The sequence below is a fragment of the Chiloscyllium plagiosum genome, unplaced genomic scaffold (assembly GCF_037043375.1).
Source record: "Chiloscyllium plagiosum isolate Xiang-an unplaced genomic scaffold, Cpla_swu_hap1 HiC_scaffold_48, whole genome shotgun sequence".
Lineage (NCBI taxonomy): Eukaryota > Metazoa > Chordata > Chondrichthyes > Orectolobiformes > Hemiscylliidae > Chiloscyllium > Chiloscyllium plagiosum.
This window is the reverse complement of record NW_028270186.1, coordinates 22,521,649-22,544,373: the sequence shown is the minus strand read 5'-3', so window position 1 is coordinate 22,544,373 and position 22,725 is coordinate 22,521,649. Positions and strand designations below refer to the sequence as shown.

The 22,725-nt window shown below is 44.7% G+C and overlaps 1 long non-coding RNA gene across 2 annotated transcripts in view; it reads right to left on the bottom strand.

Moving 5' to 3' along the window:
* Positions 1 to 22,725, bottom strand: part of LOC148135748 (uncharacterized) — a 46,273-nt gene that overhangs the window by 11,743 nt on the left and 11,805 nt on the right. The window contains exons 3-5 of one of the 2 annotated variants that reach the window (XR_015754880.1): positions 13,638 to 13,749; positions 5,442 to 5,566; positions 3,970 to 4,074 (exon numbers count right to left, since the gene is read on the bottom strand). This is a non-coding gene — a long non-coding RNA (uncharacterized LOC148135748). Of the gene's footprint in view, positions 1 to 3,836; positions 4,075 to 5,441; positions 5,567 to 10,887; positions 10,970 to 13,637; positions 13,750 to 22,725 lie in introns of those variants that run through there. The other variant, XR_015754881.1, reaches the window with a different exon arrangement.

Here is a 22,725-nt window from a genome sequence, read left to right as displayed (position 1 = left end):
GGCGAGCAGTGGGAAGTTTTGGGGGGCTGATGGGGCGTGAGGCCTCACGCATGGTTTGCTGCTGCCTAGTCACCTCAACGGGGACTAGGCATTACCGAAAACTCTGAGCCCTCAACGAACGACATGCAATCGATTATTCGAATAACCAATTATCTGAATGTACTATTGCCCGCCCATCTCGTTCAGATAATCAAGGTTCCTGTGTAAACAGCTGGATGTTAACCTGGTGTTGTGTGATTTTTCCCTTCACCCAATCAACCCTTGCTTGATCCTTCTGAATGGCCCCAATATTGACCCTGTTCCAGTTTAAGACCTGAATCTGTGGACCTGTCTGATCTTTTTCCATAACTATGTTAAAACAAAGACAGTTGTGGTCACTGGACACAAAGTGCTCTCTGACTGACACTTCAGTCACTTGCCCAACCTCGGTTTCTGACGGGAGGTCCAGTGTTGCATCCGTCTGAGTAGCGTGGAACCCTCTATATCTTGGTTTAGGAAACTTTCTTTGACGTATTTGACAAATTCCACCTCGTATGGTCCTTTTACAATGTGGGTGACCCAGTCAATCCATCGTAAGTTAAAATCTCCAACCAATACTACTCTATTATTTTTATACGCATTTTCTCCTCTCGTATCTGCTGGCTATTTGGGCATCTAGAACACCAACCCAGCAGACTGACCATCCCCTTTTTGTTTCTAACTTTTGAAAATATGGCCTCATTTAATGACTGCTCAACAATACTGTCTCTCAGCACTGTTGTTCTGTCCTCCCTAATCAGAGGGAGAACTTCCCCTCCTCACTTACTTGTCCTTCTGTCACGCCTGTAGCTTCTGTATCCTGGAACCCTGCTCTGCCAGTCCTGCCCTTCTCTCAGCTATGTTTCTGTTGTGGCTATAATATCCCAGTCCGCAGAGCTAATTCATGGTCTGAACTTGTCTGCCTTACCAGTCAGGCCTCGTGCATTGAAATTAATGTATTGAAAACCATAATTCTTTTCCCTTCCTATTCTGTGCCCCGGATATCCTGGATAGGAAACATGCTCTCGATGGCTGATGTATTTTCCCCTGACGAGTTGATGGCCCCTGTCTTATTCAGAGTCTCAACTTCCTGCCAAAATAGTTTAAATTCTGCAAGGTAATACAAGCAAATCTCCTCCCTGGGATGCTGGTGCCCCTCTGCATCCAGTGCCTTTCATCCCCTGTAACAGGTCACCTCTACCCAAGAAGTGATCCCAATGTCCCAATTCTGAGGGACAGTTTGAATTAATAACTGGAAAGGTAAGGATTGATTAGGGATAGTCAGCACGGATTTGATACAGGAATATCTTGTCTGATGAAATGGTGTCTGAAAATATTAATGAGGGCAGTGCAGATGATGTGGATACCATGGAGTTCATTAAGGCCTTCGACAAGGTCCCACAAGGAAGGCTGGTCCAAAAGTGAAGATCCTATGGGATCGAAGGCATGTTGGCAAATTGGCACCACAATTAGTGGAGGGTTGGTTTTGTAATTGAAAGCCTTTGTCCAGCAGGTGTACCACAGGGATCTGTGCAGGACCCATTGCTGTTCCTAATGGACATTAATCACTCGGAAGTGAAAGCAGAAGGTATCATTATCAGGATTTCAAAAGACAGGAAAGATGAGGGTGTTGTCTACAGAGAGGGGGACGGTCTCTGGCTGCAGTCTGAAGGTTGAGGCTGGGACAGAATTTCAACAAAGTAATTTCAATTGATAACCAGGCAAGAGCACAGCAGGCAATGAGGGAATACTCATCAATTAAATTACTGCCTGACAGGTAAGGCAGATGAACGCACGGCATGGATGCGAAGATGGGACTGGGAAATGACAGGAATTACAGATACACAGCTGAGGGAGGGACAGGACTCGCAGATCATTGTTCCAGAGGACAGATTCAACAGGATGGATAGATGGGGAGGCAAGGGAGGAGGGGGAGTGGAGTTTTTGATCAGTGAAAACATCACTGCAGCACTGAGACAGGATATTCCTGGGGATCGCCCACTGAAACTATGTAATGGAACTGAGAAATAAGAATGAATAATCAGTTTGATATGACTGTACTACAGGCCTGCAGTAGTCAGCAGGAAATTGAACAGCAAATATGTCAGAGATCTCAGATATCTATAAGAAGGATGGGTTGTAATGGTGGGGGATTTTAACTTTCCAAACCTAGACTGGGACTGCCAGAGTGTTCCATAGGTTGGATGGGAGGGATTTGTTCAGTGCGTTCAAGAAAACTGTCTCAATCAGTATGTGACTGGCCCGACTGGAGAAAGGGATAAAACCTGACCTCCCCTTGGGAAATAAGGTTGTGAAAGGGGCTGAAGAGTTTGTGGGGGAGCACTTTTGCAAAGTCACCACAATTCTATTAGTTTGAAAATAGCGATGGAAAAGGACACGCCTGGTCCACAAGTGAAACGTCAAAACTGGCCTTGCTGCAATCTAGAAGGTATTAGACAAGACTGTCTAAAAATTGCAGATAAAGGGACGTTGGTCAAGTAGGATTCTTTCAAAAGAGAGATAAATTAAGATTTCAGGGGCAGCATATTGCTGTTAGTGTGAAGGACAATGCTGACACCAGTGGGAAATACTGGATGACTTGGGATATTGAGGCTCTGGTCAAGGCAAAAGGGGGTACATATCCTATATAGCCAGCTGGATTAAGTCAATACTTTGAAGAAAATTGTGGGTGTCGTAATGCTCTTAAGAGGAAAACCATGAGGGCCTAAAGGGGAACTGACAGCTTTGGCAGAGAAGGTTCAGGAAAACCCAGAGAGATTCTACAAGTATATTAGCAACATAAGATTATCATTAACTCTGAACAGAATGTGACTCCTTAAAGATTAATGAAGCCATCCATGTGTGAACCCATAGGAAATGGGTGAGATCCAAGACAAAACTTCACGTCAGAACTTACTGTGGAAGACACACTGGAGAAGCAGGGAAATAAACAGTGATGTTTTCAAAAGAGTCCACATTGGAGGACAGGAGGTGCTGAAGGTTTTCAAACACATTAAAATTAGACAAATCCCTGGGAACTAATCAAGTTTTTCCTAGGACATTGGGGTAAGTTCAGGAAGAAACTTACAATGATATTTCTATCACTGACAGCCACGGGTGATGAGCTCGGAGCCTGGAGCTTGCCTAATGTTGTGCCAATATTTAGGAAAGGCTGCGACGAAAAGCTAGGGACATAAACACCAATTAGCTTGGTGTCAGTGGTGCCAATGTTGTTGGAAGCGATTCCACGGGACAGGACTTACATGCATTTGGAAAGGCAACGATTGATTAGGGATAGTCAGCATAGCTTTGTGCATACAAAGTCGTGCCTCTCAAACATGATAGAGTTTGTTGAAGAGGTGACCAAGAAGATGGATGAAGGCAGAGCAGTAGACGTCCCTATCCTGACTTCAGAAGACCTTAGACAGGGGTTAGCGTGGTGCACTGGTTGGTAAGGTTAGATCACATGGGATCAGGGAGAGCGAGACAAACGGACACAAAATTGGCTTGACAGTAGGAGACAGAGGATGCTAGGAGAGGGTTGTTGTGCAGACTGGGGGCCTCTGACCAGCGGTGTGCCATAAGCATTGGTGTTGGGGCCACGCATGTGCATTATTGACATAAACTAGAATATATGAATTATTGTTAGTAAGTTTGTCGATAGTAAAATAAGTGTTATAGTGGGCAGTGATTACAGTTATCAAAGGTGATCTGAACCAACTGAGCCAGTGGGTCAAGAAATGAAAGATGGAGCTGAATTCAGGTGTTGGATTTTTTTAAGACAAACCAGAGACGACTAATACAATTAATGGCAGAGCTCTGGACAGTGTCGTTGAACAGAGAGAGACCAAGGGGTGCAATTACATTGTTCCTTGAAAGTGGCGTCACAGGTGGACAGGGCAGGGAAAGCGGTTAGGCACACTAGCCCTCATGGGTCAGAGCATTCAGTACCTGAGTTGGTCCATCATGATACGGCTGTATCAGACATTGCTGGGTCTCCAGTTGGAGTACTGTGTAGAATTCTGATCCTCCTGCTTTAGGAAGCATATTCTGAAACTGAAAATGGAGCAAAGATTGATGAAGATGTTACTGATACTGGAGGATTTGACAGAAACAGGGAGGCTGGATAAACTGGAAAGCAACATGGGTGGAATGAGATAGATTTGGCAAATAAGGTTAGGGATAATTCAAAAATATTCTTCAGCATACAAGTACAAAAAAGCAACTAGAGAGACAATAGAGCCCGTCAAAGATCAATGAGGCATCCATGCCTGGAACAACAGGATATGGTCGCGACCCAAAATGAATATTTCATGTCAGAAAGTACTGTGGACAAAGATTATGAAACAAAAGAAAGAAACAGTGATGTATTGAAAAGAGTCCCCATTACAGAAGAGTTGGTGCTGGAAGTCTTTGAACACAAATGCGGAGAAAGCCCTAGATCCTGAACAAGTGTATCTCAGAACATTGCAGCAAAGTCGCAGTGGGGACCGTGGCAGAGATATTTGTATCAATATCCTTCGTATTTCCATTGGGTGTAGGTGGCTGAGGGGTGACCTTATAAAGGTTTATAAAAAACATGAGGGGTATACGTAGGGTGAATAGTGAAGGTCTCTACCCCAGGGTAAGGGAATCCATAACTAGAGGGCAAAAATATGAGGTGGGAGAGGAAATACTTAAAAGCGACCAGAGGAGCACATTTCCACACAGAGAATGGTGCACATTTTGAATGAGCTGCCGCTGAAGTGGTAGAGAAATGTACAATTACATCATGGAAAAGACATTTGGGCAGGTACATGCAGAGGAGAAGGTTTGACGGAATAGGGACCAAACGCAGGCAAATGCGACTCGTTCAGGAACCGTGGTCAGCATGGACTAGTTGGATCGAAGGAACCGTTTCTGTTCTGCGTGGCTCTTTCTCCAGTTATTGGAGGAGGAGACTACTGAGATAAGGCATGCTATAGGCACTGAAGCAAGTTACAGCGATACAGATGGTACTCTGGAATGCAGTATATTTCAAACATGTGGAGGGACTATCAGGAATGGAGGAGGTTACAGGGACAGAAACTGTTATAGGAGTTAAAAAGTATTGAAGACACTGGTCCAGGAGACATTGTATATGTACAGTGTTGGAGGGGGAACACAGAACAGAAAGATCCCAGGCAGCATTCCCACACACTCATGGGAAGTCTGCTTTCACCTCTGTTATACTGATGTTCACTAAGACCTCACAAGCCTGGATGGATAACTGTGACACTCCGATGCTGTATCAGTACAACAAAATTTACAGTAAGGGTGGTGATTGTCTTAGGGTGTGTCAGTACTGTGCTCCCCCTCCAGCACTGTATCAAAGTCGTGTCTTGTTAGCTGATGTTTGGAGCCCTCTCATTGATCTCTGCTCTGCTCACTGTGAATGATCTTACCTCACTGCAGGATTTACTGAAGGCTCCAGATCTCCCTGCCCTTTCTCTCTCTGGCTGGCCAACAATCTTCAATGTGGCGATGGACGAGATACCCAGGAGTTGGGAAGTCTATTTTTCCCGATTACCTGCAGGAGACAGAGAAATAGGCAGGATGGGAAATTAGACTGATGTAGTGAGGATTACACATGGAGAATGGCACTGAGTCCCACAGAGATCTGGAAAATCACAGTCTCCATTCCTGGCCTGTGCTGTTGTGTCACCCTGGAGTGGAGAATTCTGTTGGCTCAGGATCTGAAGTAGCTGTAAGAGTGAGCGACACTGACAGAGGCAGAAATTGGACCCACACAATGAGGAATACCACATGGAGAGATACTGAGTGATATCACCAGAGTGCAGGAAGGTATCAGGATCAAACAATCATGAAGCAAAAACAGGTGTGGCTCCATGATGCACTGGTATCAGTGTTCAGGGATGAATAGCTTGTGAGCAGGTGAAGTGATGGCCTAGTGGTATTATTGCTAGAGCATATATCCAAACCCTCAGCTAATGTTCAGGGGAGGCAGGTTTGAATCTCACCAGCTGAAATGGTGGAATTTGAAATAAATTATTTTTAAAATCGTAATTGACAATCAATACATACCATTACTGCGGTACAATAAATTCAAACACTTCTCCTTTCGAGATGGACATCTGCCCATCCTCACGTAGTCTGCACGACGTCCCCACAGCAAAGTGTTTGCCTCTTAATTACCCTCTGAAATGACCGAGCAAGTTAATCAGCTTTAGTGCAGCTAGGTCTGAGCAAGAAAGGCTGGTCAGCCAGAGACACCCACATCGCATACCAGATTTTAAAAAAAAATCCATTCGGATGGCCCCACTGGAACCATGCAGGGAGCAGTGTCCTGGCCAATCATGTCAGTATGTTTATGGACAGGGCTTTAAACTGACAGAGAGGATGCAGGGACAGGGTTCAGGTGAAAGGAGCTTTCCAAATCCAAAGAGAAAAGGTGACGCTTTGGAACTGCAAGGGGATGTGGCTGAAGACAAGCAGAAAGGTACAGGATGAGTCAAAGTTTAACTAAATCTGTACATCAGTGAATCGATTTGTGACAGGAAATTGTGGGAACGAGTAAATTATGTTTTTATTGGAATGGACAAATTGTCTGCGATAAGATAGACTGATTTGTGACGCAGAGATTTAGACACCAGGGACACGTGGTTATAGGGCGAACAAAAGTTGTAACATAAATATTCAATGGATCACAAGCTTGCGGAAACTCAGTCAAAATGGGCAACACGAACAATAAGGATAACAAAGGTATTACAGAGAAAGCATTTGGTCTCAGATCATGAAATAGAGTCAGTCTGAATGTAATTCTGGCTGCTACTTGCCAAGGACACAAGCAGCAGAACAGTTTTAGCCACTGAACAGCATTGCATTGCTTATCACTGCATTAAGCAGGAACTCATTGGAATTTTTAATAAGAGCATTGTGATAATTCAGTGCAACTTCAATATTCATATAATCTTGACAATCACACTGACAAGAGTGATATTCGAAGAGGAGATTGTAGAATTTTTTCAGTGTTCCTTTAAATAACACATTGTGCAACTGGCGAGGGACGTAACTATCTCAGAGCGACCGTTGTGTGATAGAACTTAGTGAATGAGTAATGTCACCTGGAGAGATCCTCTGGGAAATTGTGAGTAAGTGCAGTTTAAAGAAATATAAAGTTTTAAAGTGAATTACAAATACGACAAGATACAACTAGAAACAAAAACAGCCAATTACATGAGTGTGAGAGGAGAACTGACCAAGGTAAACAGGCTAAACAGACTGAAACATGTGTCTGTAAATGAACAGTGGAAAACATTTGAAGGAACAGTGTAAAAAACACTCAACAAAAGGACATCCTATTGAAACAGAAAATCCTCAGCAAGAAATTCACACCATTCACTCACTGAGGACAAAATGGATCATATTAGATTATGAGGCTTACAAGATCACTACAAAGTATTTAAAATCCTGAAATCAGAGAGAGTTTAACCAGTAAGTGTTAAAGGTATTGCAAAGGGGCTGCTAACATGAGGAGAGCAGTGGGAAGGGGAATCATTGTCAGGAGCTAATGACACTACAGGAACAGGGAGAAATGAAGTTGCTGAAGGTGGTGAGAGTGTTACAGAGAGTGGTCAGGGCCTGAACGGTGTTACAAAGCCAGTATGGATTGCTGCAGCTGGAGGTGTTTGCAGAGGTAGTGAGGAGCATATACATATTTATTCATGGGATGAAGTTGTCATTGATTAGACCAGCATACTTTGCCCCACAGTTAATTGTCCAGAGGGCAGTTAAGAGGCAGCCATATTGCTGTGGACTGGATGCACATGTCAGCCAGACCAGGTTAGAATTTCAGATGTCCTTCCCTCAAGGAGGTAAGTGAACGAGAGGAGTTCTTCAGACTGATCAACAATGCTTTTATAGTGGCCTCACCAATGTCTTGTACAGCCACAACATGACATCCCAACTCCTACTCTCAATGCTCTGCCCAGTCAAGGTAACCATACCAAAGGCCTGCTTCACCAGCCTGTCTACCTGTGACACCACTTTCAAAGAACTGTCTACCTGCATCCCTGGGTCTCTGACTGACAACACTACCCAGGGTCCGAGAATTAACTGTACAAGTCCCACCCTGATTTGTTTCACCAAAATGGAACACTTCACATTTATCTAATTAAACTCCATCCACTATTCTTCACCCACTATCCCAGCAGTACTGTTCATCCTGTTGAATCAGATAATCTCCATCACTGTCCACTTTACCACCAATTTCAGTACCACCCAAAAAAACTTACCAGGAAACCAGTACTCCCATCCAAACCATTTATCCACATTACAACAACTCTGCAGCCACTGCACCGCTGGTCCTATATCTCCAGTCAGAAAAACATGTCTGCCACCGCCTTCTGCCTCCAACCATCAAGCCAATTTTGTATCTAGTTGACTAGCTCCTCCTGAATGCCATATCCTTTTAGATTGACCTGAGCTTATTACTCAGTTTACCATACGGGACGTAGAACACAGAACAGTACAGCACAAGACCCCTAAGCCATGATGCCATGCCAAACTTTATCCGACGGTAAGATCAAACTAACCTACATATCCTTCATTTTACTGCCATCCATGTGTCTATCCAAGAGTGTATTAAATGTCCCGAATGTATCTGACTCTCCTACCACTGCTGGCAGTGCATTCCACCCATCTAACAGCTTTTTTGTAAAGAGCCTATCTCTCCTTAACCATCCACCAATCACCTTAAAATTATGCCTGCTCATAATAGCCATTTATGCTATGGTATAAAGAAGTGTCTCACTATTCACTCTCTCTGTGTCTCACATCATGTTGTTCACCTCTACCAAGTCGTCCCTCACCCTTCTTCACTCCAATGAGAAAAGCCTTACCTCCCTCAAACTTTCTTCATAAGACATGCCCTCCAGCACAGGCAGCATCCTGGTAAATCTCCAACTTAACCTCCCTAAAGCTTCCACTGTCTTCCTGTAATGAGGGGACCAGAACTGAACACAATATTCCAAGTGGGGTCTAACCAGGGCTCTATCGATCTGCAGCATAACCTCACAGCTTTAAAACTCAAACCCCCAGCTAATGAAAGCCAACACAACATATTCCTTCTTAACAACCCTGTAAGCTTGGGTGGCAACTTTGAGGGATCGATAGACGTGGAACCCAAGATCCCTCTGTTCCACAACACAACCAAATATTCTGCATTTAACCCATTCAACTTTGATCTTCCCCCAATGAATCATTTCACAATTTTCCAGATTGAACTCCATCTACCACTTCTCAGTCCAGCTCTGCATCCTGTCAAAATCCGGCTGCAACCAACAACAGACCTCCACACTATCCACCACTCCACCAACCTCCATGTCATTGGCAAAATTACTAACCCACTCTTCCACACCCACATCCAAGTCATTTAAAAAGAAAATCACAAAAAGCAGAGGTCCTGGAACCGGTCCCTGCAGAATACCACTGGTCACCGAGCTCCAGGCTGAATGCTTCCCATCTATCATTCCTCTCTGTCTTCTATGAGCCAGGAATTCTGTATCCAGACAGACAGCTTTCCTGTATCCCATGCCTCTGTAATTTCTGAATGAGCCATAAATGTGTTTTATCACATTCTCAAAGGATTCAATAAGATTTGTGAGGCACGATCTGGCCCTACCAAAGCCATGCTGACTATCTGTAACCAAACTATGGTTTTCCAAGGAGTCATAAATCCTGTCTCTCATAGTCCTCTCCAATAATCTGCACACCACAGACATAAGAACATGATGTCTGTAATTCCCAGGATTATCCTTACTCCCTTTCTTGAACAAGGGAGTAACATTTGACACCCTCCAATCATCTGGTATGACTCCGGTGGACAGTGAGGGTGCAAAGGTCATCGCCAAAGGCGCAGCAATCCCTTCCCTTGATTACTGCAGTAACTTTGGGTACATCCCGTCTGGTATATACCTATCCTTATGTTTAGAAAACATACAGCACATCCTCCTTCTTAACATCAACCTGTTCACATATATCAGTCCTTTTCATGCTGTCCTCACAAATGACAAGGCCCCTCTCAGTATGAATCCTGAAGCACAGTATACATTAAGGAACTCCCCTACCTCCTGTGACTCCAGGCACAAGTTCCCTCCACTATCCCTGACCGGCCCTACCCCCACTCTGGCCATCCTCTTGTTTCTCACATAAGTGGAGAATGCCTTACGGTTTTCCTTAATCCTTCCCAACAAAGCTTTTTCATGCCCCCTTCGGGCAGTCCTAAGTCCATTCTTCAGTTCCTTCCTGGCTACCTTCAGAGTCCCCAGAGTGTGGAAACAGGCCATTTGGCCCAACAACGCTATACCGACCCTCTGATGAACATCCCACACAAAACCATTCCCCGACCCTATTTCTCTCCATGTACCTTAACTAACGTGTCAATACTACACATCCCTGAACACTATGGATAATTTAGTATGGCTGATTTGGGCTGTGGGTGGAAACTGGAGCCCCTGGGGGAACCCCACGCAGACATGGGGAGAATGTACAAACTCCACACGGACAGTCGCCCGGGGCTGGAATTGAAATCGGGTCCCGGGTGCTATAAGGCAGCCGTGCTAACTACTCAGGCATTGTGCCGCTCCCATATAACCCTATAGAAGTCTAATGATCCTTGCGTCCTTAACCTTATGTAAGCTTCCTTCTTCCTCTTGACTAGATGTTCTACACGTTGGAACCTTGTCAAATGCTTTGCTGAAGTCCATGTGGACAACGTTGACTTTCTGCCTTCATCTATCTCTTGGCCACCTCCTCGAAGAGTCAATCCAGTTTGTGAAATACGGTTTCCCACTCACAAATCCATGCTGACCATCTGTAATCAGCCCTTACCTTTCCAAATATGCGTAGCTCCTTTCTCTCAGAATCTCCACCAACAACGTCCCCATGACTGGGCTCACTCCTGGCTTTTCCCTGCAGCCCTTAAGTGATGGAACAACATTAGCCACCCTCCAGTCTTCCTGTAACTCACTGTGTCTGTTGATAATATACATATCTCTGTTAGAGACACGGCAATCTCTTCCCCAGCTTCCCATAATATTCGAGGATAAACCGAATGAGCTACTGAGGATTGATCTATCTTTATTTGTTTTAAGATTCCAGTACTTTCCCTTCTCTGTTGAGGATTCTTTCCAAGACATCACTATTTATTTCCCCAAGCTCCTGATCTTCCATGTCTTTCTACATAGTAAATTCAGACAAGATTTTTTTTTGTTTAAGATCTCACTCATCTCTTCTGGTTCAACACATAGGCGACCTTATTGATATTGAAGGGGCCCTATTCTCTTCCTAGTTATTCTTAAGCCCTTACGGAAACTTGCATAAAGGCTTCTGTAAATTCAAATAGCACATTTCCCCCATACCGTCACCCACCACACCCTTATCTATTCTGCCATTCATATTCACACCAACATTTAAAATCCAACAGGCTCAAAAACACATTCTTCTTTATAAAATGTGTTTCTAAGGGTCCAGTTATTTTTTATTGATAGGTCCTTTCTCACTCATTTCAGCATGCTCCTCACTTACTGTCAGGCAAACATTGTTTGGTTTCAGACTGACAGCAGAAAGGGTTGTACGAGTTCTTGTTTATCAATCTGAAAAAGGTAACTTACAGGGTCAGCAGGTCATAGAGAAGGCAAATCAAATGCTGCCACTTATTAGAAAGGGAATGGAGTCTAAAAATAGGAAGGTCTTGCTAAAACTATGCAAGGTACAAGTCAGACCACACCCAGAATACTATGAACAGTGTGAGTGCCCGAAGGAATGATATTCTTCTATTGGAGGCAGGTCAGAGAAGGGTCGCTTGGCTGATCCTGGAAATGGATGAATTTTCCAATAAGAGGTGGATTAGATTGAGTTTGCACCCAACTGATGTTTAGAAAACATGACAGAAAAATTGAATGCAAGATTCAAGATTCGGAAGAGCTTTGATCAAGTACATGCTGGGAAGTAGGAAATTAGAAAGTACAGCACAGCAATAGGCCCTTCGGCCCACCATGGCTGTGCCGACCATGATGATATTCTCAACACATGCCACCTGCCCCGACATGGTCCATATCCCTCTATTCTCTGCCTGTTCAATGATGTTATCGTAAACAATCTAGTACACAATCCAGGATGCTATCTAATACAGCACTGACACTTATTAGTTATCTAGTGTGGATGGAGACCACTGTCACACACAGTTGCTGTACTACCCTTGCTGTAAGTATATTCAGTGTTCTGACTGTAACCACATTTGCATTCCCACCACTGGTTGGTCCCTATAAAAGAATTCCGGCCAATGATTGTTGCTGCTTGTTTATTCCCAGCTCCATCCAATAGCCTCCAAATTTTGGATTTCAGTTCCACGTCGCAATTTCATTAAAGCATTAAGCTCATCCTTTCTTCACTCCTTGGTGGCTTTTTGCCAAGCCTGCCTCGATCCCAACAAACCTTCAATATTTCCTTCCCAGCAATTATCATTCTGTTTTTACATCGCCAGAATGACAGTTCCATCATATCTGCTCTCTGTCATTCCATCTGCCTTATGTCGAATGCAGGGAGTCATTCCTCAGTAGTGTGAGGTTGAACAGATGGTACAGGTTACAGAGATAGTGAGGCTTACAGGGGCTGGAGGATGTTAGAGTTAAACAAAGTTACATCTGGTCAAGAATGTCAGTGGGACAAAGGAGTTTGGGGATTGGAGGAATTTATACGGATAGATGGAGCTGGATTAGCTTCTGGAGATAGGGATAGGGATGGATATAGGGAGAGGCAGGCAGACTGTGAGGCACAGACAGGTGGTGTTTCAGAGAGAAGAGTTTTGTGTGTATAACAGAGATATGGAAGGTTATAGCGACTGAACACGTTCACAGATATAAGAAGGCTTCTAGGTTCAGGAAGGCTCCATAGATCGGAAGGCAATGGAGAATGCCAGGTTACGGGGTTGGAGACAGTAACACAGATGGGGAGGGTTGCACAAATTGGAAGAGGTTCCTGTGGTCAGGCGGGTTGGTGGAGACAGGGTGAAGTTTATGTAGATTAAGATTGAAGGTTTGGAGAACGATAAGGAAGTTACGATTTTTTTCACAGAAAAGGATGGGTTGTAGGAGCTGGAGAAGTTTACCCAGATAGGGATGGATGGAGAGGTTAAAGGCAAATACATAGACATAGAGAGTGGTTTTGTTATGAGGGGCTTACAGGGACAGACAGGACTGTGAGGTTTACAGGGATGAAGGAATTTAGTATCCACTGGAGAAGTTTCGGGATAAGGGTGTTAGGGATTGGAGAACCTGACAGAAACAGAGAGCATTGTGTGGACTAGAAGAGCTTCCAAACAGAGGAAGGATTATCGGGACTGGAGGATATTACAGAGATCACTAGTACAACATGGGCCAGGATTGATGCTTGGGGCTTCTGTGCTGTCTCTGTGAGGACCAGTACAGCAAAGGTGAATGCAGGACCCTGACAAGATGATGTGAATGAAGCCTAGAATGTTGCTGTTCCTTGCCCAGTTCTGTGTCTATATCCTGTCTTCCGGGTCTGAATACAGAAGGCCACAAACTCCTCCCTGTGCTGTTTACTGTGAGTGATCTTACCGGCTGCAGGATTTACTGAAGGCTCCAGACCTCCCTCTCCATCTCTCTCTGGCTGACTAAGCATCTTCAATGAGGTGATGGATGAGAGAGGAGTTAGCAACATCCTGATTACCTGCATGAGACAGAAATAGACAGAATGGAAAATTAGACTGATGCAGTGAGGATAACTCATCTAGAGTAGCACTGAGTCCGGCAGAGATCACGAAAATCCCAGTCTCTGTCCCTGGTCTGTGCTATTGCTGATCAGAGGATTATTTTGGATCAGGATCTCAGACCAGCTGCAAGAGTGAGAGGAGCTGACAGAGGCAGCAATTAGAACCACACAGTGAGGGATACCACATGGAGAGATAATGAGTGATATCACCAAAGTGCATGAAGGTGTCAGGATCAAACAACAGTCATGGTGAAAGGGTTTCGATTCATGGTGCACGGGGTCAGTACTCAGTGATGGGTGAACTACGAGTGGGACAGGTGATAACCTCAGGTTATTCTCACCCGACTGTTCATCCAGAATTTAATGCCGATGTCAACTACACCAATCTAACTGATTAATATCCTTTAAGGAAGGAAATCGGTTATCGACAGCAGGTCTGGCCTACATGTGACTCCAGACGCAAAGTAACGAGATTTACTCTCAACTGTCCCCTGAAATTACCTGGCAAGCAACTCAGCTCTAGGGCAGCTCATGGGGTGGGCATGAAATGCTGGCCAGAAAGAGACAGCAACATCCCACGATGGAATTAAAAACAACCGTGCTGGGAGCAGTGTCCTGGCCAATCGTGTCAGTAGGTTTATGGACAGGACTTTAAACTGACAGAGAGGATGCAGGGACAAGGTTCAGGTGAAAGGAACTTTCCAAATCCAAATAGAAATGTTGAAGCATCGGAACAGCACGGGGTTGTGACTGAAGACAAGCAGAAATGAACAGGAAGGGACAGAGTTTAACTATAACTGTACATCAGGGAATTAGGCTGTGACAGGAAATTGTGGGAAAAAGTCAATTACAATGTTCTTTCTTTGGAATGGACAAAGTACCTGCCATAAGGTAATAGACTTGTGACACCGAGATAAATAATATTCGGTCACCAGAAAGGTGTGGTTATAGGAGAAACAAAACGTGGAACATAAATATTGAATTGTACACATCCTTGAGGGGTCTCAGGGAGTGCAGGATGGGTAACCCTGACAGTAATGGGTAACAAAGGCATTACAGAGAAAGACTTTGACATCAGATGATGCAGCTGAATCAGCCTGAATGCAGAATCTGGGTAACATGTGTCAAAAACACAAGGAGGAGAACAGTTTTGAGGCGGCCTGACAATATTTCATTGCTCAACACTGTTACACATTCCAATGAATTCCTGTGTAATGCAAAGGCACTGTGATAATTTTGGGAGACTTCAATGTTTGTCAAAAATGATATTCTCCGAACTCCTCTCCGAATGTTTTTGTCAGTGTTTCTTTAAATAACACATTGAGTAAATGGCCAGGGATATGATTATCTCAGATCGACCATTGGGTGATGAAGCTGAGTGAAGGAGTAATGTCACACTGAGATATCCGCGGGGAAATTGTCGTGTAGTGGAATTCAAAGGGCTGATGGATTTTTAAAGTGACCATAAAGCACACCCTGCAATCACAACCAAAGCCATTTACATGTATTTGAGAGGAAAACTGACCAAGGTAAACAGGGGAAATAGTGAAGTGTATGGCTGGAAATGGACAGTGGAAAACATTCAGTCATGGAGGTGTACAGCACAGAATCAGGGCCTTCGGTGTCCAACTCGTTCATGCCACCCATATATCCTAAAATAATCTCGTCTTATTTGCCAACACTTGGCCCTAATCCCTCTCAACCCTTCCTGTTCGTATACCCATCCAGATGCCTTTTAAATGCAGTCATTGTACCAGTCTCCACCACTTCCTCTAGCAGTTCATTCCATACACACATCACCCTCTGCCTGAAAACATTGTCCCTTAGGTTCCTTTTATATCTTTCCCCTCTCACCCTGAAGCTAGGCTGTCCGGTTCTGGGCTCCACTACCTCAGAGAAAAGACCTTGTCTGTTAAACCTATCCATGCTTCTCTTGTGGGCGGCACGGTGGCACGGTGGGCGGCACGGTGGCACAGTGGGCGGCACGGTGGCACAGTGGTTAGCACTGCTGCCTCACAGCGCCTGAGACCCGGGTTCAATTCCCGCCTCAGGCGACTGACTGTGTGGAGTTTGCACGTTCTCCCCGCGTCTCCGTGGGTTTCCTCCGGGTGCTCCGGTTTCCTGCCACAGTCCAAAGATGTGCAGGTCAGGTGAATTGGCCATGCTGAATTGCCCGTAGTGTTAGGTAAGGGGTAAATGTAGGGGTATGGGTGGGTTGCGCTTCGGCGGGTCGGTGTGGACTTGGTGGGCCGAAGGGCCTGTTTCCACACTGTAATGTAATGTAAAAAAAAATAATGTAATGAGTTTATAAATCTCTGTATGGTCACCCATCAGCCTCAAATACCCCAGCCCATTTAACCTCTCCCTAAAGCACAAATCTTCCAATCCTAGCAACATCCTTGCAAATCTTTTCTGAAACCATTAAATTTACAAAAAATCCTTCCGATAGGAAGGAGACAAGTATTGCACACAATATTCCAAAAGTCACCTATCCAATGTCCTGTACAGCCAGAACATGACCTCCCAACTCCTCTAGTCAATGCTCTGATCAGTAAAAGCAAACATACCAAACACCTTCTTCACTATCCTATCTACCTGCGACTCTATTTTCAAGGAGCTATGAATCTGCATTCCAAAGTTTCTTTGTTCAGCAACACTCTCTAGGAACATACCATTAAGTGAGTAAGTCCTGCTGAGATTTTCTTTCCCAAAATGCAGCACCTCACATTTATCTAAATTAAACTCCATCTGCCACACCTCAGCCCATTGGCCCATCGGATACAGATCCCGTTGTAATCTGAGGTAACATTCTTTGCTATCCACAACACCTCCAATTTTGGTGTCATCTATAAACTTACTAATTACACCTCGTATGTTCACATCCAAAACATTTATATAAATAACAAAAATAGTGGATCCAGCACCGATCCTTGTAGCGCTCCACTGGTCACAGGTCTCCAGTCTGAAAAACAACTTTCCACCACCACCCTCTGTCTTCTACCTTCGGGCGAGTTCTGTATCCAAATGGCTGGTTTTCCTTGTATTCCATGAGATTTAACATTGCTCACCAATTTCACATGTGGAAACTTTGCGAACACCTTATTGAATTCCATACCGCTCACATTGACTGCTCTGCCCTCATCAATCCTTTTTGTTATTTTTTCAAAAACCTCAATTCAATTTCTTGAGACATGATTTCCCATGCATAAAGCAATGCTGACTATCCATAATTAGACACTGACTTTCTAAACACATGCAAATCCTGTCCCTCATGATTCCCTCCTTTAACGTGCCCACCACTGACGTCAGGCGAACCGGTCTGTAGTTCCCTGGCTTCTTCTTACCACCTTGCTTAAATAGTGGCACCACGTTAGCCAACCTCCAGTCTTCTGGCACCTCACCTGGGACAATCGATGATACAAATATTTCAGCACGGGGCCCAGCAATCACTTCCCTTGCTTCCCACAGAGTTCGAGGGTACACCTGATCAGGCCCTGGTAAGGTCCGAAGGAGTGTTGCAGAACAAAGAGTCCTTGGAGTGCAGGTTCATAGCTCCTCGAAAGTGGAGTTGCAGGTAGATAGGATAGTGAGGAAGCGTTTGGTATGCTTTCCTTTATTGGTCAGCGTATTGAGTACAGGAGTTGGGAGGTCATGTTGCGACTGTACAGGACATTGGTTAGGCCACTGTTGGAATATTGCTTGCAATTCTGGTCTCCTTCCTAACCGGAAGATGTTGTGAAATTTGAAAGGGCTCGGAAAAGCTTTACAAGGATGTTGCCAGGGTTGGAGGATTTGAGCTCTAGGGAGAGGCTGAACAGGCTGGGGCTGTTTTACCTGGAGCATCGGAGGCTGAGGGGAGACCTTATGGAGGTTTACAAAATTATGAGGGGCCCGTATGGGATAAATATACAAAGTCTTTTCCCTGGTGTCGGGGAGTACAGAACTAGAGGGCATAGATTTAGGGTGCGGGGGAAAGATATGAAAGAGACTGAGGGGCAACGTTTTCACACAGAGGGTAGTACGTGTATGGAATGAGCTGCCAGAGGAAGTGGTGGAGACTCAGGTGGTACTAGATTGGGTTGGGATATCTGGTCGGCGTGGATGGGTTGGACTGAAGGATCTTTTTTCATATTGTACATCTCTATGACCTGATAAGGTCCTGAGAGTTTATCCATCTTTATGCATTTCAAGACATCCAGCACCTCCTCCTCTGTAATATGGACATTTTGCAAGTTGACACCATCTATTTCCCTACATTCTATATCTTCCATGTCCTCCCCACAGTAAATACTGATGTATAACACTTGTTTAATATCTCCCAATCTCCTGCAGATCCACGTGCAGGCTGCCTTGCTGATCTTCAAGGGGCCCTATTCTCTCCCTAGTTACCATTTTGTCCTTTATATTTTTATAAAAACCCTTTGGATTCTCCTTAATCCTATTTGCCAAAGCTATCTCATGTCCCCCTTTCGCCCTCCTGATCTTCAGCTTTAGTATACGCCTGCTGCCTTTATATTCTCCTAAGGATTCACACTCTCTCCTGAGATATGTTTACTTCTCTCTTAACTTAAACCTCAATTTCTCTCCTCATCCAGCATTCCAAACACCTACTGGCCTAGCCTTTCACCCTCACAGGAATATGTCTCCTGCCTCCAAACTGCTGTTCTCATTTTAGAAGGCATTCCAATTTCCAGTGATAAAGGTGTCATTCTCTCAAAATGGAAACTTCCCAGTTCCTGCATCTCATGAAATGTTTGCTGGAAAATAATGACAAAACAAAGAACTTTCCAAAGAAAGGCTTCGATAAGGCGAGCTCTGATCAGTTACATAGATCTGGAGGTTACCAAATGCACGGAGAGTGCTTTCTACCAGAGCAGCACCAGGTCAGTATCAGGCATACAGACAGAATGGGCAAATAGATTCACATCTGAACTCCCATCTCCCGGCCTGGGAACCTGAAGGGTGCATAGCCATTCTAGAGAGTTATGCAGATATCTGGAATGTTGCTGTGGCAAAAAGAGGTTTCAGTAATTTTGAAGGTTTATGCTAATAAAGGAGGTTACAGAGGTAAGGGGGATTATCGGGACTTTAAGAGGTTTCCCAGTTTATGATGTTGGAGGGATTGGAGGAAGTTACCAAGATAGGGTGGGTTTAAGATTGAGGAATTCCGCGGACAACCTTTACAGGGAGAAAGGCAGTATTTTTGACAGTGTGGAGGAACAGAAGAATCTTGGGGTCCACATCCATTGATCCCTCAAAGCTGCTACTCAAGTGGTTAGCCTTATTCAGAATGCATGTGGTGTGTTGGCTTTCATTAGCAGAGAGATTGAGTTTAAGAGCGATGAGGTTATGCTGCAGCTCTATCAAGACAAGTGTGGTTAGACAACACTTGGTATATTGCGTTCAGTTCTGGTTGCCTCATCATCAGAAAGATGTAGAAGCTATAGAGAGGGTGTAGAGGAGATTTACCAGATGCTGCCTGGACTGGAGGGGAGATCTTATGGAGAAAGGTTGAGGGAGTTAGGGCTTTTCTTTTTGGAATGAAAAGGGACAAGAGATGACTTACTGGAGGTGAACGAGATGATTTGAGGCTTAGATAGAGAGGATAGCCACATACTTTTCCCATTGCAAAAATGGAAATAAGAAGGGGACATAAAGTGAAGGTGATCAGAGGAAGATTTTACAGGAGATATCAGGGGTGGGTTCTTTACACACAGTGTAGCAGGTGCGTACAATGCACTGCCAACAGTGGTAGTAGAGTCAGATACATTAGGGACATTTAGTGAACTCTTAGACAAGCAAATGGCTGATAGTAAAATGTAGGGTCAGTAGGATAAATGATCGGCACAACATTGAGGGCCAAAGGGCCTTTCGCTGTGCTGTACTGTTCTTCGATCTAAATAGGGAGGGTTACAATGGCACAAAGAGGTTTCAGAAAGCTGCAGAGGATGGGATCTGAATGAAGAGACACAAATAGGAAGGTGTGCTCGGATTGTCAGAGGTAACACAGACAGCAATGGTCTGATCTGGAGCAGACAACCCAGACTGGGGGTGCTGTGGGGACTGGAGGTAACTTCACAGGGAGGGAGGACCATAGAGCCACAAGAGGTTACAGAGCTATAGGGCCTGCAGGAGTTCATGGAGATGGGGAGGTTGGGAGAGATGGAGCAGTTTACACAGAAAAGGATGTTGGTAGGATGGGATGTTTCACACAGACAGGAGTGTTTGAGGTGAATGGAGCAGATTGTGGAAATCAAGACGGTTTTATAGATTAGAAGAACACACAGCTATGTGGATAGCAGTCGCGACTGAAGATGTTTATAGTTATAGAAAGGCTAAGTTTCTGCAGGTTATTTAGATATAGAGGATGTGGAGTTAGACAATTTTACCAGGAGGAAAGCACAGCAATTTTGGTTAGAGACAGTTTCACGGATGAGGGAGCATTAGTAACCTCCTCCAGTTTGGTCAAAGTGGGAAGGGTTGTAGGGGAGGGTGACGTTTCCACAGATAGGGGTGTTAGAGCTGGAGATGGTTCTGGAGATGAGTAGATGGATGGAGAGACTGGAACAGCTTGCATTGACAGGGTGGGAGGATGTTACACATATAGTGAGTCTTTTTGGAAGTGGATCAGATAGTCACAGGCATTGGAGTGAGTTCTACAGATCAGGGATGCTGCACGGACCCGAGAGGATTGTACGGTCTAAAAAATTGATTGTATCTTTCGGTCTGGAAAAAGATACAAATAACTTAAAGTCAATGTATGGGTGGATGATGAACAGACTGGAAGACCTGACATTGACAGGATGGGTGATAGGCAAGGGAGGATGTTACACAGATAGTGAGTCTTTTTGGAACTGGATCAGATAGTCACAGTCATTGCAGTGAGATCTACAGATCAGGAGTGCTGCAGGGACCTGAGAGGATTGCAAGGTCTCCACAGATTGATGATATCTTTAGGACTGGAAGAAGATACGAATAGCTTAAACTCTATGTATACTGTTTTCTTTTTCCTGAACAGAGCCTCAATATCCCTCAGCAGCCAGGGATCTCTGAACCTGCCAGATTCTCCCTTCACTGGAACACACTGGCCCAGGATTCTTGAGATCACCCTTTTAAAAGCCTCCCATTTGTCAGTCATTCCTTTTCCTTCACACAGACTCACCCAATCGATGGTAATCATAATGTAGAGGAGACGTTGTTGGACTGGGGTGGACAATGTTAAAAATCACACAACACCAGGTTCCAGTCCAGCAGGTTTATTTGGAGGCACTAGGCTTCAGAGCACTGCTTCTTCATCAGGTGGTTGTGGAGCACAGTCGTACGGCACAGAATTTATAGCAACAGGATGGCAATGTCATGGAACGTAATATCAAACACATTTAATTTCTGCCTTTCACTTTTAGGATGACCACCTGCGCTTCGAAAGCTGGTGCTTCGAAATAAACCTGTTGGACTATAACCTGGTGTTGTGCGATTTTTTAATTCACCCGATCAACCTCTGCTCGAATCTGCCAAATAGCCCCAAAATTGGCCCTACTCCAGTTTCACACCTTATTCTGTGGACCTGTTTGATCTTTTTCCATAACTATGTTAAAACTAAGACAGTTGTGGTCACTGGACCCAAAGTGTTCTCTGATTGATTATTCAGTGACTTGCCTGACCACGCTGTCTGAGGGGAGGTCCGGTGTTGCACCCACCTGAGTAGAGTTAGGCCTTGTTCGAGTTACATCTTGATTTCAGAAAACTTCTTGGACACATTTGACAAATTGAATTCCGTATGGGCCTTTTAGTCTGTGGGTGGCCCAGTCCATCCAGGGGAAGTTAACATCTCCAACCAATACTACATTATTATTTCATTAGGTACCTGCAATCTCTCTACACATCTGTTCCTCTCACATCCGCTGGCTATTTGGGAATCTTGAAGACTGTCAGAACAGAGTGCACACCCCCTTTTTGTTTCTAACGTCTAAACATATGGCCTCATTTGATGACTCTTAAAGAGTATCCTCTCGAAGCGCTGTTGTTCTGCCATCCCTTATCAAAAGGGCAGCTCCCCCTCCTCACTTAATTGTCCTTCTGTCACGCCTGAAGCATCTGTATCCTGGAACACTGAGCTGCCAGTCCTGCCCTTCTCTCAGCCATGTTTCTGTTATGGTTATAATATCCCAGTCCCCAGAGCAAATCCACGCTCTGAGCTCGTCTTCCTTACCAGTCAGGCCTCGTGCATTGAAATAAATGCATGTTAAACCAAAAGTCTTTTCCCTACCTTGGCTGTGCCCTTGGATATCCTGAATAGCAAACTTGTTCTCGATGGCTGATGCATTTTTCCGCTGACTGGTCGATAGGCCCTCCCTTATTGAGAGTCCCTGCCAAACCTTTTTAAACCCTCCCCGAATAACACTAACAAATCTCCCCGCTGGGATACTGGCGTCCCTCTGGTTCAAGTCAAACCCATCATCTTGTATAGGTCACCTCTACCCCAAAAGAGATCTCAGTGATCCAAACCTTAACCCCACCCCCACCAGCTCCTCAGCCACACATGTATCTGGCCTATCTTTCTATTTCTATCCTCACTGGGGCAGGTGGCACTGAGAGCAATCTGGAGATCACTTCCCTTGAGGTCCTGCTTTTTAACTTCGTACCTAACTCCTGATACTCATTTCACAGGACCCCATCCCATCGTCTACCTCTGTCATGTGGACCGATGTGCACAATGACCTCTGGATGTTCATCCTCCCCTTCAGAATGTTCAGTAACCGCTCAGAGACATCCTTGACCTTGGTTACCAGGAGGCAGCACACCACCTGGGGTCTCTTCTGCGGGCACACAGTTTCCTGTCTGTCCCCCTCACAACTGAGTCTCCTATCAGTATCTCTTTCTTCGAGAGGTGCTGGCAAACATATACTGGGAAGACTATCTGCAGTTTGTCCATAT